Source organism: Triticum aestivum, chromosome 6B (assembly GCF_018294505.1).
Source record: "Triticum aestivum cultivar Chinese Spring chromosome 6B, IWGSC CS RefSeq v2.1, whole genome shotgun sequence".
Lineage (NCBI taxonomy): Eukaryota > Viridiplantae > Streptophyta > Magnoliopsida > Poales > Poaceae > Triticum > Triticum aestivum.
Window position 1 is genome coordinate 459,603,952 of NC_057810.1, and position 15,681 is coordinate 459,619,632.

Here is a 15,681-nt window from a genome sequence, read left to right on the forward strand (position 1 = left end):
ACTTATTGTGGGGTAGTGGAACGGGTGCGTGCAGACGGTCCCACTTCCCCAGGTTTGAACCGGGGGTTATAAATTGAGGGGGGCAAGGGGGCGGCGGACACCATTCTCGCTCGCGCCCTCTTGTCTCCCTGCTCCTGCTCTGCTCTTTGCCACCGACGCACAGCTGCGCCCATGATACGTCCATTTTGCATCATGCTTTTATATCAATATTTATTGCATTATGGGCTGTTTTTTACAAATTATATATCAATACTTATGGCTATTCTCTCTTATTTTACAAGGTTTACCATGAAGAGGGGGAATGCCGGAACCTGGAATTCTGGCTGAAAAAGGAGCAAACGTTGGAAACCTATTCTACACAACTCCAAAAGTCCTGAAACTCCACGAAACCACTTTTTGGATTTATTAAGGAATTATGAGCAAAAGAAATAGGCAAGGGGGCCCACACCCTGTCCAGGAGATAGCCCCCCCCCCTATAGGGCGTGCCCCCCTATCTCCTGGGCCCCCTGGTGGGCCTCCGGCAACCATCTTCTGCTATATGAAGGGTTTTTTCCTAGAAAAATTCGTGGGCAAGCTTACGGGACGAAACGTCGCCGCCACGAGGCGGAACCTTGGCGGAATCAATCTAGGGCTCTGGCGGAGCTGTTTTGCCGGGGACACTACCCTCTGGGAGGGCGAAATCATCACCAACGTCATCACCAACGATCCTCTCATCGGGAGGGGGTCAATCTCCATCAACATCTTCACCAGCACCATCTCCTCTCAAACCCTAGTTCATCTCTTGTTTCCAATCTTGTATCCGAAACCACAAATTGGTACCTGTGGGTTGCTAGTAGTGTTGATTACTCCTTGTAGTTGATACTTATTGGTTTACTTGGTGGAAGATTATATGTTCAAATCCTTAATGCATATTATTACACCTCTGATTTTGAACATGCTTATGCTTTGTGAGTAGTTACTTTAGTTCCCGAGGACATGGGTGAAGTCTTGCTATTAATAGTCATGTGAATTTGGTATTCGTTTGATATTTTGATGAGATGTATGTTGTCTCTCCTCTAGTGGTGTTATGTGAACATCGACTACATGACACTTCACCATTATTTGGGCCTAGAGGAAGGCATAGGGAATTAATAAGTAGATGATGGGTTGCTAGAGTGACAGAAGCTTAAACCCTAGTTTATGAGTTGCTTCGTTAGGGGTTCATATAGACCCATATGTTAATGTTGTGGTTAGGTTTACCTTAATACTCCTTTTTGTAGTTGCGGACGCTTGCAATAGGGGTTAATCATAAGTGGGATGCTTGTCCAAGTTAGGGCAGTACCGAAGTGTCGGTCTACCCACATATCAAATTATCAAAGTACCGAACGCGAATCATATGAACGTAATGAAACTGGCTTGACGATAATTCCCTATGTGTCCTCGGGAGCTCCTTCATTATTATTAGAATTTGTCCAGGCTTATCCTTTACTACATAAAGGATTGGGCCACCTTGCTGCACCTTATTTACTTTATTTACTTTTGCTTGTTACTATTCATCTTATCACAAAACTATCTATCACCTACTATTTCAGTGCTTAGAGAGAAAACCTTACTGAAAACCGCTTATCATTTCCTTCTGCTCCTTGTTGGGTTCGACACTCTTACTTATCGAAAGGACTACGATAGATCCCCTATACTTGTGGGTCATCAAGCCTCTTTTCTGGCGCCGTTGCCGTGGAACGTAGCGCTCTTGGTGGGTGGAACTTGGTAAGGAAACAATTATATAGTGTGCTGAAATTTTCTGTTACTTGTCACTATGGAAACTAATCCTTTGAGTGGCTTGTTTGGGGTATCTTCACCCCAACCAGAGGAGCAAAGAGATGCTCCTCAACCTACTGAACTTTATGAAAATATTCACTTTGAGATTCCTTCGGGTATGATAGAAAAACTGCTAGCTAATCCTTTTGCAGGAGACGGAACTTTGCATCCCGACTTACACCTTATCTTTGTGGATGAAGTTTGTGGATTATTTAAGCTTGTAGGTATTCCCGATGATGTTGTCAAAAGGAAGGTCTTCCCTTTATCTTTGAAGGGAGATGCAATGACATGGTATAGGCTATGTGATGACATGAGATCTTGGAATTATAAGCGATTGAAATTGGAATTTCACCAGAAGTTCTATCCTATGCATCTTGTTCATCGTGATCGTAATTACATATATAATTTCTGGCCTCGCGAAGGATAAAGCATCGCTCAAGCTTGGGTGAGGCTTAAGTCAATGTTATATTCATGCCCCAATCATGAGCTCTCTCGGGAAATGATTATTCAGAATTTTTATGCTCGGCTTTCTCTTGATAATCGCAACTTGCTCGATACTTCCTGTGCTGGTTCCTATATGCTGAAGACTATTGATTTCAAATGGGACTTATTGGAAAGAATTAAACGCAACTCTAAAGATTGGGGTTCCGACGATGGTAAGGAGTCAGGTATGACACCTAAGTTTGATTGTGTTAAATCTTTTATGGATACCGATGCTTTCCGTGGATTTAGCTCTAAGTATGGACTTGACTCTGAGATAGTAGCTACTTTTTGTGAAACTTTTGCTGCTCACGTTGATCTCCCTAAAGAGAAGTGGTTTAAATATAATCCGCCTATTGAAGTGAAAGTAGTTGCACCTATTACAGTCAAAGAAAAGACTATTACATATAGTGATCATATTATTCCTACTACTTATGTTGAAAAACCTCCTTTTCCTGTTAGGATAAAAGATCATGTTAAAGCTTCGACTGTTGTTCGTAAGAGTAATACTAGGACTTATACACCTCCTAAGCAAATTAATGTTGAACCTAGTATTGCTATGATTAAAGATCTCTTGGATGAAGACTTAGATGGGCAAGTTATTTCTTTCGTGGGTGAAACTGCTAATATTGCTAGACCCGATACTAAGACACGTAGACCTGTTATAGGCACGCCTGTTATTTCTGTTAAAATAGGAGATCATTATTATCATGGCTTATGTGATATGGGTGCTAGTGCTAATGCGATACCTTATGATCTTTATAAAGAAATTATGCATGATATTGCACTAGTTGAATTAGAAGATATTGATGTTACAATTAAGCTTGCTAATAGGGACACCATTAAACCTATTGGGATTGTTAGAGATGCTGAAGTCTTGTGTGGAAAGATTAAATACCCTTCTGATTTTCTTGTTCTCGGTTCCCCACAAGATGATTTTTGTCCCATTATTTTTGGTAGACCTTTCTTGCATACTACTAGTGCTAAGATTGATTGTGAAAAGAATATTGTCACTATTGGCTTAGATGGTATGTCTCATGAGTTTAATTTTGCTAAGTTTAGTAGACAACATCGTGAAAAGGAATCATCTAGTAAGGATGAGATTATTGGTCTTCCTTCCATTGTTGTTCCTCCAACTGATCCGTTAGAACAATATTTGCTAGACCATGAAATCGATATGTTTATGAAGGAAAGGGAAGAAATAGATGAAGTGTTCCTTAAACAAGAACCTATTCTAAAACATAATCTTCCCATTGAAATTCTTGGGGATCCCCCTCCACCCAAGGGTGATCCCATGTTTGAACTCAAACCCTTACCTGATAATCTCAAGTATGCTTTCAGAGAAAGAAGAAGAAAGATTATTGAAAACTCTGAAGAAGCACCGAGCTGCTATTGGATATACTCTGGATGATCTTAAGGGCATTAATCCCACATTATGTCAACACAAAATTTCAGTGGAGAAAGATGCCAAACCTGTTAGAGATCCTCAAAGACGATTAAATCCCAAAATGAAGGAAGTGGTAAGAAAGGAGATTCTAAAACTCCTTGAGGCAGGTATTATTTATCCCCTTGCTGATAGTGAATGGGTAAGCCCTATCCATTGTGTCCCAAAAAAGGGAGGTATTACCGTTGTTCCTAATGATAAAGATGAATTGATCCCGCAAAGAATTATTATAGGCTACAGGATGGTAATTGATTTCCATAAGTTAAATAAAGCTACTAAGAAAGATCATTACCCTTTACCTTTTATTGATCAAATGCTAGAAAGGTTATCCAAACACACACATTTTTGCTTTCTAGATGGTTATTCTGGCTTCTCTCAAATACCTGTGTCAGCAAGGGATCAATCTAAAACTACTTTTACCTGCCCTTTTGGTACTTTTTCTTATAGATGTATGCCTTTTGGTTTATGTAATGCACCTGCTACCTTTCAAAGATGCATGATGGCTATATTTTCTGATTTTTGTGAAAAGATTTGTGAGGTGTTCATGGATGACTTCTCCGTCTATGGATCCTCTTTTGATGATTGTTTGAGCAACCTTGATCGAGTTTTGCAGAGATGCGAAGACACTAGTCTCGTCCTTAATTGGGAAAAGTATCAGTTTATGGTTAATGAAGGCATTGTCTTGGGGCACAAGATCTCCGAGAGAGGTATTGAAGTTGATAAAGCTAAAGTAGATGTTATTGAAAAGATGCCATGTCCCAAGGACATAAAAGGTATAAGAAGTTTCCTTGGTCATGCCGGTTTCTATAGGAGGTTCATTAAGGACTTTTATAAAATCTCTAGGCCTCTGACTAATTTATTGCAAAAAGATATTCCTTTTGTCTTTGATGATGATTGTGTAGACGCATTTGAGACACTTAAGAAAGCTTTGATCACATCACCTATTGTTCAGCCACCTGATTGGAATTTACCTTTTGAAATTATGTGTGATGCTAGTGATTATGCTGTAGGTGCTGTTTTAGGGCAAAGAGTCGATAAGAAATTGAATGTTATCCATTATGCTAGTAAGACTCTTGATACTGCCCAGAGAAATTATGCTACCACTGAAAAAGAATTCTTAGCAGTTGTGTTTGCATGTGATAAGTTTAGACCTTATATTGTTGATTCCAAAGTTACTATTCACACTGATCATGCTGCTATTAAATATCTTATGGAAAAGAAAGATGCTAAGCCTAGACTCATTAGATGGGTTCTCTTGCTCCAAGAATTTGACTTGCATATTATTGATAGAAAGGGAGCTGAGAACCCCGTTGCAGACAACTTGTCTAGGTTAGAGAATGTTCTTGATGACCCACTGCCTATTAATGATAGTTTCGTGATGAACAATTAGCGGTTGTCAATGCTTCTCGTACTGCTCCTTGGTATGCTGACTATGCTAATTACATTGTTGCTAAATATATACTGCCTAGTTTCACATACCAGCAAAAGAAAAAGTTCTTCCATGATTTAAGACATTACTTTTGGGATGATCCACACCTTTATAAAGAAGGAGTAGATGGTATTATTAGACGTTGTGTGCCTGAGCATGAACAGGAACAAATCCTACGCAAGTGTCACTCTGAATCCTATGGACGACACCACGCTGGAGACAGAACTCCACATAAGGTACTACAATCTAGTTTTTATTGGCCTACTCTTTTCAAAGATGCTCGTAAGTTTGTCGTATCCTGTGATGAATGCCAAAGAATAGGTAACATTAGTAGACGTCAAGAAATGCCTATGAATTATTCTCTCGTTATTGAACCGTTTGATGTTTGGGGCTTTGATTATACGGGACATTTTCCTGCCTCCAATGGTTATACACATATCTTAGTTGCTGTTGATTACGTTACTAAGTGGGTAGAAGCTATTCCAACTAGTAGTGCTGATCATAACACTTCTATTAAAATGCTTAAAGAAGTTATTTTTCTGAGGTTTGGAGTCCCTAGATATCTTACGACTGATGGTGGTTCACACTTTATTCATGGTGCTTTACGTAAAATGCTTGCTAAGTACGATGTCAATCATAGAATTGCATCTCCTTATCACCCGCAGTCTAGTGGTGAAGTAGAGTTGAGCAATAGAGAGCTCAAATTAATTTTGCAAAAGACTGTGAATAGATCTAGAAAGAATTGGTCCAAAAAACTTGATGATGCACTATGGTCCTATAGAACTGCATACAAAAATCCTATGGGTATGTCTCCATATAATATGGTTTATGCAAAAGCATGTCATTTACCTCTTGAACTTGAACATAAAGCATATTGGGCTTTTAAAGAGCTCAATTATGACTTCAAACTTGCCGATGAAAAGAGGTTGTTTGATATTAGCTCACTTGATGAATGGAGAGCCCAAGCTTATGAGAATGCCAAGCTCTTCAAAGAAAAAGTCAAACGCTGGCATGATAAAAGGATACAAAAGCGTGAGTTTAAAGTAGGAGACTATGTGTTATTATTCAACTCTCGTTTAAGATTTTTTGCAGGAAAACTTCTCTCAAAATGGGAAGGTCCCTACGTTATCGAGGAGTTCTATCGTTCCGGTGCTACAAAAATTAACAACTTTGAAGGCACAAATCCTAGGGTGGTTAATGGTCAAAGAATCAAGCATTATATTTCAGGTAACCCTATCAATGTTGAAACTAATATTATTGAAACCATAACCCCAGAGGAGTACATAAGAGACACTTTCTAGAACGTTCCAGACTCCAAAAAGGCATAGGTACGTGGTATGGTAAGTATACCGACTCCAAAACAACTCTAATGGCAATTTGCATCAGTTTTGGATTATTTAAGAATTTTAGGAAGAAAGAAGTAGTCTAAAAGGGACACGAGGCTCCCATGAGAGAGGAGGGCGCGCCCCCCCTTTAGGGCGCGCCCCCCTGTCTCGTGGGTACCTTGTGTGCCCCCGGACTCTGTTTTCTTGTATGTCACGTATTTTAGTCGGTAAAAATTCATTATATATACTCCCAAAGGTTTTGGCCACCGTATCACGCAAATATCCTCTGTTTTCGTTTCGAGCTGTCTCTGTTTTAGATATAGAGCATCATGTCGTCTTCAAGCGTTTCCAAGGACAAATTTTTCGAGAGGGTGATCAACCCTTATCTTGCGGAGGTGCTGCATCACCCTCAAACCATTGAGGTGCATGAGGGGGTGTTGCACATCCGTGATGTGGAAGGACCAAGGTGTACCGGGATCATAGAGACAAAGGTCGAAGCCATGGAACAAGAAGTTTTCAAGTGCCAAGGGATGGTGGAGCATGGACTCAACGCCAACCATATGATGATCACGGAGTTCACCAACAACCACAAGCTGGATGCCAAAGACATTGGGGAGACCATCTTCAAGCTTCAAGAGAAAATCGAGCACCTCCAAGCCCAGATTTATGACCCGCACAACCAGAACTGTGAGTATGAATATAGATTCAAGCGAATGAGTTTGGCTGCAGATTTAAGGATCCCGGAGACTCGATCATCCTTCTATGATGGAGAGCCTATGCCTTGGAAGATGGATGACAAGCCTACTCCATCAACAACTCCTACTTCACCACCTCTGGAGAAATAATCACATGGGTATGGGCACTCCCCATGGCAACTGCCAAGCTTGGGGGAGGTGCCCCGGTATCATATCACCATCACACTCCTATCTTTACCGTTTTATTTAGTTCGATCCTTTTAGTAGTATCTTGATCTAGTAGATTGAAGTTTTGATATCAAGTAGTTTTGAGTTTTGCTTTGTGATCTCTTTTTGTAAGCGAGTCCTTGTGCTATCTATAATAAAGATTCGTGTTGAGTCAAGGGCTTTGCTATGTTGCTATGATCTTGCGAAAGTAGAAAGAACAAAATAGTTCATATTGATCTTATGGACAGTGATAACTTCACACATAGAAAGTATGAGGCATAAAAATTGTTGAGAGTTGATGAACGTAGCCTTGGTCATCGTTGCAATTAATAGGAAGTGATAAGGAAAGAGGGGTTTACATATAGATATATTATCTTGGATATCTTTTATGATTGTGAAGCACTCATTAAGTATGACATGCTAAAAGAATTGATGTTGGACAAGGAAGACAACATAGTGGTTTATGTTTTCTGACATCTCCGTTAAAGTATATTATCAGTGAATGAGGGAGTCCGGGACTAGGGGGTGTCCGGATAGCCGAACTATCATCATCAGCCAGAGTCCAAGACTATGAAGATACAAGATTGAAGACTTCGTCCCATGTCCGGATGGGACTTTCCTTGGCGTGGAAGGCAAGCTTGGCGATACGGATATGTAGATCTCCTACCATTGTAACCGACTCTGTGTAACCCTAGCCCTCTCCGGTGTCTATATAAACCAGATGGCTTTAGTCCGTAGGAGGAACAACAATCATACCATAGGCTAGCTTCTAGGGTTTAGCCTCCTTGATCTCGTGGTAGATCTACTCTTGTAACACACATCATCAATATTAATCAAGCAGGACATAGGGTTTTACCTCCATCAAGAGGGCCCGAACCTGGGTAAAACATCGTGTCCCTTGTCTCCTGTTACCATCCGCCTAGACGCAGAGTTCAGGACCCCCTACCCGAGATCCGCCGGTTTTGACACCGAGATTGGTGCTTTCATTGAGAGCTCCTCTGTGTCGTCACCGATAGGCTCGATGGCTTCTTCGATCATCAACAACGACGCAGTCCAGGGTGAGACCTTCCTCCCCGGACAGATCTTCGTATTCAGCGGCTTTGCACTACAGGCCAATTCGCTTGGCCATCTAGAGCAGATCGAAAGCTACGCCCCTAGCCGTCAGGTCAGATTTGGAAGTTTGAACTTCACGGTTGACATCCGCGGGGACTTGATCTTCGATGGATTCGAGCCACAGCCAAGCGCACAGCACTGTCACGATGGGCATGATTTAGCTCTGCAGCCGGACAGTACCCTGGAGGCCGCACTCGAGCCTGCTCCGATCTTCAATTCAGAGCGGGCTGCGCAGATCGAGGACGGATGGCTAGACACCGCCTCGGGGGCTGCAACCTCTACGGCGATAGAGCCGAACACTGACCTTGTCCCTCATGAAGCTCGTGACTCCGAGGTGCCGGATTCCTCGCCGGACTCCGAGCCTCCCGCTCCTCCTCCAATCGAATCCGATCAAGCGCCGATCATGGAGTTCACCGCTGCGGACATCTTTCAACACTCACCTTTTGGCGACATATTGAGTTCGCTAAAGTATCTCTCGTTATCAGGAGAGCCCTGGCCGGACTGCGGTCAGGACGGTTGGGATACGAACGACGAAGAAATTCACGTCCCACCCACCACCCACTTAGTAGCCACTGTCGATGATCTAACCGACATGCTAGACTTCGACTCCGAAGACATCAACGGTATGGACGACGATGCCGGAGACGACCAAGAACCAGCGCCTATCGGGCACCGGAAAGCCACCCCAACTCACGACGTATACATGGTGGATACACCAAAAGGAAGCGACAACGAGGAAAACGGGATGTGGCGAAGGACAACTCCCCCAACAAACAACCAAAACGACGACGCAAGCGCCGCCCGAAGTCCGGCCTCAATAAAAACGGCACCCATACGGACCCGGCCTTAGAGCAGGGCGAAGCAGTGGACGGCGAACTTGCCACCAAGCAACCCATCCCCGGCAAAAACAAGAACCTAGACGATCTCACACCGAACACATCCCCAGAGCATAAGAACCTTCATAAAAGGCTCGTCGCCACTGCAAGAAGTTTGAAGAAGCAAAAGCCGAAGCTCAAAACAGCGGAGGACGCACTCAGAATGAGATGGAGCAAAGTACTCAATACCGCAGATAAATATGGCACTAATCACCAGGCAAAGAGCTACCCGAAGCGCAAGCTGTTGCCCGAATTTGACGAGGAGGCCTTAGAGCCCCCGCAGTCAAAAAAGAAAGAAGTCGCCTGGCCGGATAGACGACCATATGACAGGCTAAGAGCAGCAAGGGGCACCGCACACAAGCCGGCACACGATCAGCATAAAGATCCTCGGAAAAAGGATGACCCGGTCAGGTCTATCTATGGGCCAAAAAAGAAGACTCCAGGAAGCAACATAACCCGCCGAGCATTCGAAGACAATGGCGCACCCAAATACAGGGGCGCCGCACACCCACTATGTTTCACCGACGAGGTACTGGATCATGAATTTCCAGCGGGATTCAAACACGTAAACATAGAGGCATATGATGGAACAACAGACCCCGGAGTCTGGATTGAAGATTATATCCTACACATACATATGGCCAGAGGAGACGATCTCCATGCCATAAAATACCTACCCCTCAAGCTCAAAGGGCCAGCTCGGCATTGGCACAAAAGCCTCCCAGAAAATACCATTGGAAGTTGGGAAGAGCTCGAGGATTCGTTTCGAGCAAATTTTTAGGGGACTTATATCCGCCCTCCGGATGTAGACGATCTAAGTCACATAACTCAACAGCCCGGAGAGTCAGCACGCAAATTCTGGAACAGGTTCCTCACCAAAAAGAACCAAATAGTCGACTGTCCGGACGCCGAAGCCTTAGCAGCCTTTAAACACAACGTCCGAGACGAATGGCTTGCCAGACACCTCGGCCAGGAAAAACCAAGAACAATGGCCGCACTAACAAGCCTCATGACCCGCTTCTGCGCGAGGGAAGACAGCTGGCTCGCTAGATGCAGCACCAGCGACCCGAGTACATCCGAAGTCAGGGATGGAAATGGGAAATCACGACCCAGAAAAGATCAGTGCCGGAATAAGGAAAATGGCCCAAATAGCACGGCGGTCAACGCCGGATTCAAAAGCTTGCGGCTGAATAACAAAACACTGCCCCTCAAGGACAACAGTGACGAGCTATCCAACCTACACAAAATTCTGGATAGGCTATGTCAAATACATGGTACCTCCGGGAAGCCTACAAACCATACCCACAGAGATTGTTGGGTCTTCAAGCAGTCCGGCCGACTTAACGCCGAACGCAAGGGCCTTGACACACCAAGCGAAGACGACGACGAACCCCACAAGCAGCACTCCGGAAAATAGCAGACTTTCCCACTAGAAGTCAAAATAGTGAACTCACTTCATGTGATAACACGAAAACACAGTGCGGCACCTGCCATACCAGGACACCGTCCGCGGAATGGGGATAGACCCTACCAAAATTTGCCGTAGCAGCACTTCCTTCAAAGGAGTGACGTCAGGCCTTTAAGCCAATTGTACAGGCTCTGTACCACTAGAGATTGTGTTCGGTTCATCCGACAACCTCCGTCGCGAAAAGCTCACTCTCCATATCGCCCCATTTCACAGTGGCCCTCAAGCACTACTGGGACGCGAAGCTTTCGCCCGCTTTAACGCAATACCACGTTACGCGTCTCTTACGCTTAAAATGCCCGGTCCACGCGGCATAATCTCATTAAAGAGTAACTCTGAGTGTTCCTCGACCACGGAGAACGTGAGACTGCCTTGATAGCCACACACTAATCCGACCTTGCAGGTCCAAGCCCCTAAAAAACAGGTCATTCAGACCTCGGACACGGTTAGGCGAGTCCGGCGTAAATAAACAAGGGGCTTCCCAACCGCATACGCCTTTACAAGGGGCCGCGCGTATAAACGATGAGAGCCAATAAAGCTGAACTTTATTCATCTTCCAAATTATACTTTATTTTAAGTACAACTTTTGCACGATATTTCTTCCAAACTAAGTCCTTCTCTTTTACAGATGAAGCACGTGCTACACCCGTCCAGGATACAGCACAACGGAGACACAGGCGCAGACGTGCAGCAGGGACCCGTTGCAAGGATTCTTTTCAGATTAAGACCCTGCATAAACCTTTCTTACTGTCTCTTGTTGATACACATTCCCCGGTTTCCTACCATAACCGAGGAGGAGGCTGGCGTTTTGGCATCGGCCGCGTCAGAAGTTCCCGCCTGTACCTGGACACTAGGGGCTTAGGGCATTATTCTGCCCGGTATCATAAAGACTGAACACCTCAGGGAGTGTTCGGCGTCTCGAGTTAGGCCTTATATGCATCAGCTCCAAATCATGTCTTTGGTCAAATGTTGGGTTTGCCCGGCTCCTCTGTTTTGCTGCCTTACGTTCCGCTCCATCGGCTAACGCGGCACCAGGAGAACTACTGCGATTGTGCCCCGGTTCGGCCGGGCGAGCACCTTAGTAGAGAAAGCCGAAAACTGACTGTCATGATATAGCGAGAGACTGGTCAACCACTCGATCGACTATTGGAATGTTTAGAATTCCTCCGCTTTGACGAAGGACCGCTTCCCGGTCAGGCACATGCGCGCCCCGAGTTCGGAGAAGCGCAGTGCCTCTAGGGGCTATATAGTAGCCCCACATTCGAGCTTCTATGGCTAAGTGAAAGTGATAAAGCATTATAGTCAGGTTGCCTAGTTTGCTACGCTATCACCTCCTTCAAAGGACCAAGACGTTGGATTAAGTGTGAAAAAGCGCTTTTCTTTTTGCAAACACCCCCGCACCGGGTGTGTGGGGGCTGAAGCCAAAGACTGCCATCTTTCAGGTTATACATACATATACGGCCGCACAGGAGATAGTTCAATACTTGAACGCACAAGTATAAAAAGCTATTGCATTATAAACATAATCTCAGAAATCATACATGTCATTTAAACATAACATCTTTTGAGCACTGCGACTCTATTAAATGAGCGCCCTGCAGGACTTCCTCAAAATAGTGCTCGGCGGGTAATCGGCTTTTGTCCGAACCCCGGGATGCAATAGCGGTGGCATCCATCTCCGCCCAGTATGTCTTAACACGGGCGAGAGCCATCCGTGCACCTTCTATGCATGCCGACCGCTTCATCGCCCCGATATGCGGCACCGCCCCAAGGAATTGCTGCAACAAGCCAAAATAACTCTTCGGCTTGGGCCTTCCCGGCCACAGATGAGCGACCACATCCTTCATGGCAAGTCCGGACAATCTATTCAGCTCAGCCCACTCAACCAGCCGATCACTCAACAGAAGTGGACGCTCTGGACTTTGGAATTGAGACCAGAAAAGCTCTTCCATTTCGTGATCCTTCTGGCTTCGGAAGTGCACGACTGCGTCTGCCGCACTCGCCGCCAAATCCATATAAGGATCCTCCGCACCACACAATTGGCCCAACTGAGCATACTTCGGATCCGTAAACTTCCTACGCAGTAGAAAGGGCTTTCCAGCAGCAATGTCTCCGGCCTGACGCAGTTCCTCCTTCATAGCCCGCATCGCACCACGGGCATCCTTGGCTTCGGCGGCGGCCTTCTTCAGGTCCTCTTGCTCCGATCGGCGTTCTCTTTCAAGAACCTCATAGCGGTCGACAGCATCTTTTAATTTCGCGGCCATTCCGGCCATCTCTTCCCTGCTTCGGCAGTGAGCAGCCTTTTCGGCTTTTAGCTCTTCCGCTGCCTTCGAGGCAGCCGCATCACTTTTCCTGGCTTGCTCCTTGCCTCGAGCAAGCTCTGCTCGAAGGTCTTCCACAGCAGCAACACCAGCTGCATCAAGCATACAAATTGTAAGGAATGGGCGTCAGCTCCCTTACTAGGCGACCGCGGAGCAACCACCTACCTTGTGACTCATCAAGTTGTTTGTTGACCAGCGCGATGTCCGCATCCGCAACATCGAGTTGCCTCTTCAGCTCGGCAACTCCATCAGTCCGGCTGGCCACCGAATGTTTCGCCACCTGCATAGGAAAGGCGACATTCTATAACTGAGATTATGATCCTTGGCACGCTGTCGCTCTCGACAGCATACCAAGTCTCAGGGGCTACTATCTATACAGGGCGCACTTCATGTGCAAAACTGTCAAAAGGTATGTCATTTTTTGCGTACCTCAAACCCCGTCAGCAAACTTCCGACGGCCTCATACAACCCGCTTTCGGCGGATGAGATCCTCTCAATCACCATACTCATTAATGTGCGGTGATCTTCTGAGATAGACGCCCTCTTGAGCAAATCCTGCAGCTCTACCGGCCGTACTCCAATGGGTGCCGAACTCTCCGGTCCCACCGGACTCGGGGAGACCCTCCGTGATGACACCTCAGGGTCGTCCGCCCCGCATGACGGGGCGGCAGATGGAGGCGTTTCGCTCTCCATCATTTCCGTACGAAGGTCTCCTGAAGATGAGCTCTGCTGAGATGGGCTGAGATCCGAACTACAATGTGAAAACTTCGGTTACCCTTAGAAATAAAACAGGGGTGTCCCCTATTACAAAATCCACCCTTTTTACTTACGGCTCGCTGGAGGGTTGATTCCTCTGAGGAGACAGTGCGGTCGGGGCTCTTCCCGGTGCAGGATCTTCCGACGCAGATTTCCTTCCCCACTTTGAGGCCTTGGCCTCCGGGTCTTCGGAAGCGGTCCTCTTCTCCCCCTGGAAGGAGGAATTCTCGATTCCCCCCTTGTTGAAGGCCTCCTTGGCAGAGGTGGTAGTTTCCCTGTGCCCCCCTTCGCTCTCCTCCAAAGGCGCAAACTCCAACATTTTGACTAACACGGGACCCGCCGTGGTCTCAGGGAGGGGGGCCGGACACCGTATCAGTTTTGCTTGCGCTATCCACTCCTGTCCGAGGGATAGCTAGTTAAAAGGCAAACCCATGATAAATAAATGGACAATATGTCCGGACACAGGGCTACTTACTTGAGTATCCGGGCGATTGCAGCTTAGGCCAGCGTCCTCGGTCAAGTCCGGACGCATCTTTTGCGATCCAAAGAACAGTTTGTACATCTCCGCGGGTGTCAAACCCATGAAGTGTTGGAGAGCTCGTGGCCCCTCCGGATTAAATTCGCACAGGCGGAGGGGGCGACGTTTGCAGGGCAGAAGGCGCCGGATCAGCATAACCTGTGCCACTACTACCAGATTAATCTCCCTTTCTTGGAGGCCTCGAATCCGGTCCTGCAACAGGGGTACGTCTTTGGATGGCCCCCAGTTAAGCCCCTTGTTGACCCATGACGTCAGCCATTGTGGAGGGCCCGAGCGGAAGACAGGCGGCGGCCTCTGCCTGCTGCCCCTGGGAACGGTGATATAGAACCACTCCTGTTGCCACAAGCCGCGCTCCTCCTGGAAAGAGCCCTCGGGCCATGGAGCATCAGCCCTCTTGCTTATAATCACCCCGCCGCACTCTGCCTGACGCCCCTCTATCATCTTCGGCTCCATGTTAAAGGTTTTGAGCCACAAAGCGGAGTGAGGGGTAGTGCAGAGGAAGGCTTCGCAAACGACAATGAATGATGAGATGAGGAGGATGGACTCCGGAGCCAAGTCATGGAATTCCAGCCCATAGTAAAACATGAGCCCCTCACGAAGGGATCCATCGGGAAGCCTAAACCCTGACGGAGGTGAGACACGAACACGACGCTCTTGCCGGGCTCGGGAGTAGGAATAACTTTCCCTCGGGCAGGCAACCTATGCGAAATCTCGTAGGTCAAGTACCTGGCATCTCTCAGCTTTAGCACGTCTTCTTCCATGATGGAAGAGGGCATCCACCAGCCTTGTAGGTCGGAGTCGGACATTGTCGAAGGTCGAAAGTACCCGAATCTGGAGCCCTGGGTGTTGGAACTTAGGGCGAGAGGCGGATTCGATTGAGGATTGAAGAAAAAGAATGGGTCTTGGTCTCATTATAAAGAGGAAGAATACCAAGAGCCGTCCACGTGACCGTTTGGAACCCGCCTTCGATGGAGGGGCGTGGCAACGGGCGCGGTTGGGTTACCCACGTCCGTATTTATGGGAATCCCGTAATAAGGGGAACACGATCTCTGCTTCGACAAGACGTGCCAAGGAAACCGCTTCGCTAAACACGCTGAGGTGGTACAATAAAAACGATTCAAGTAAAGGATTGGTAGTGGTGTGACGTCACGCCACCAAATACATCAGCAGATTGAACTTGTGTAAATATTATTCTCTCTACGGTGGAGCGTGGAATTTATTTTGCAGAGCCGGACA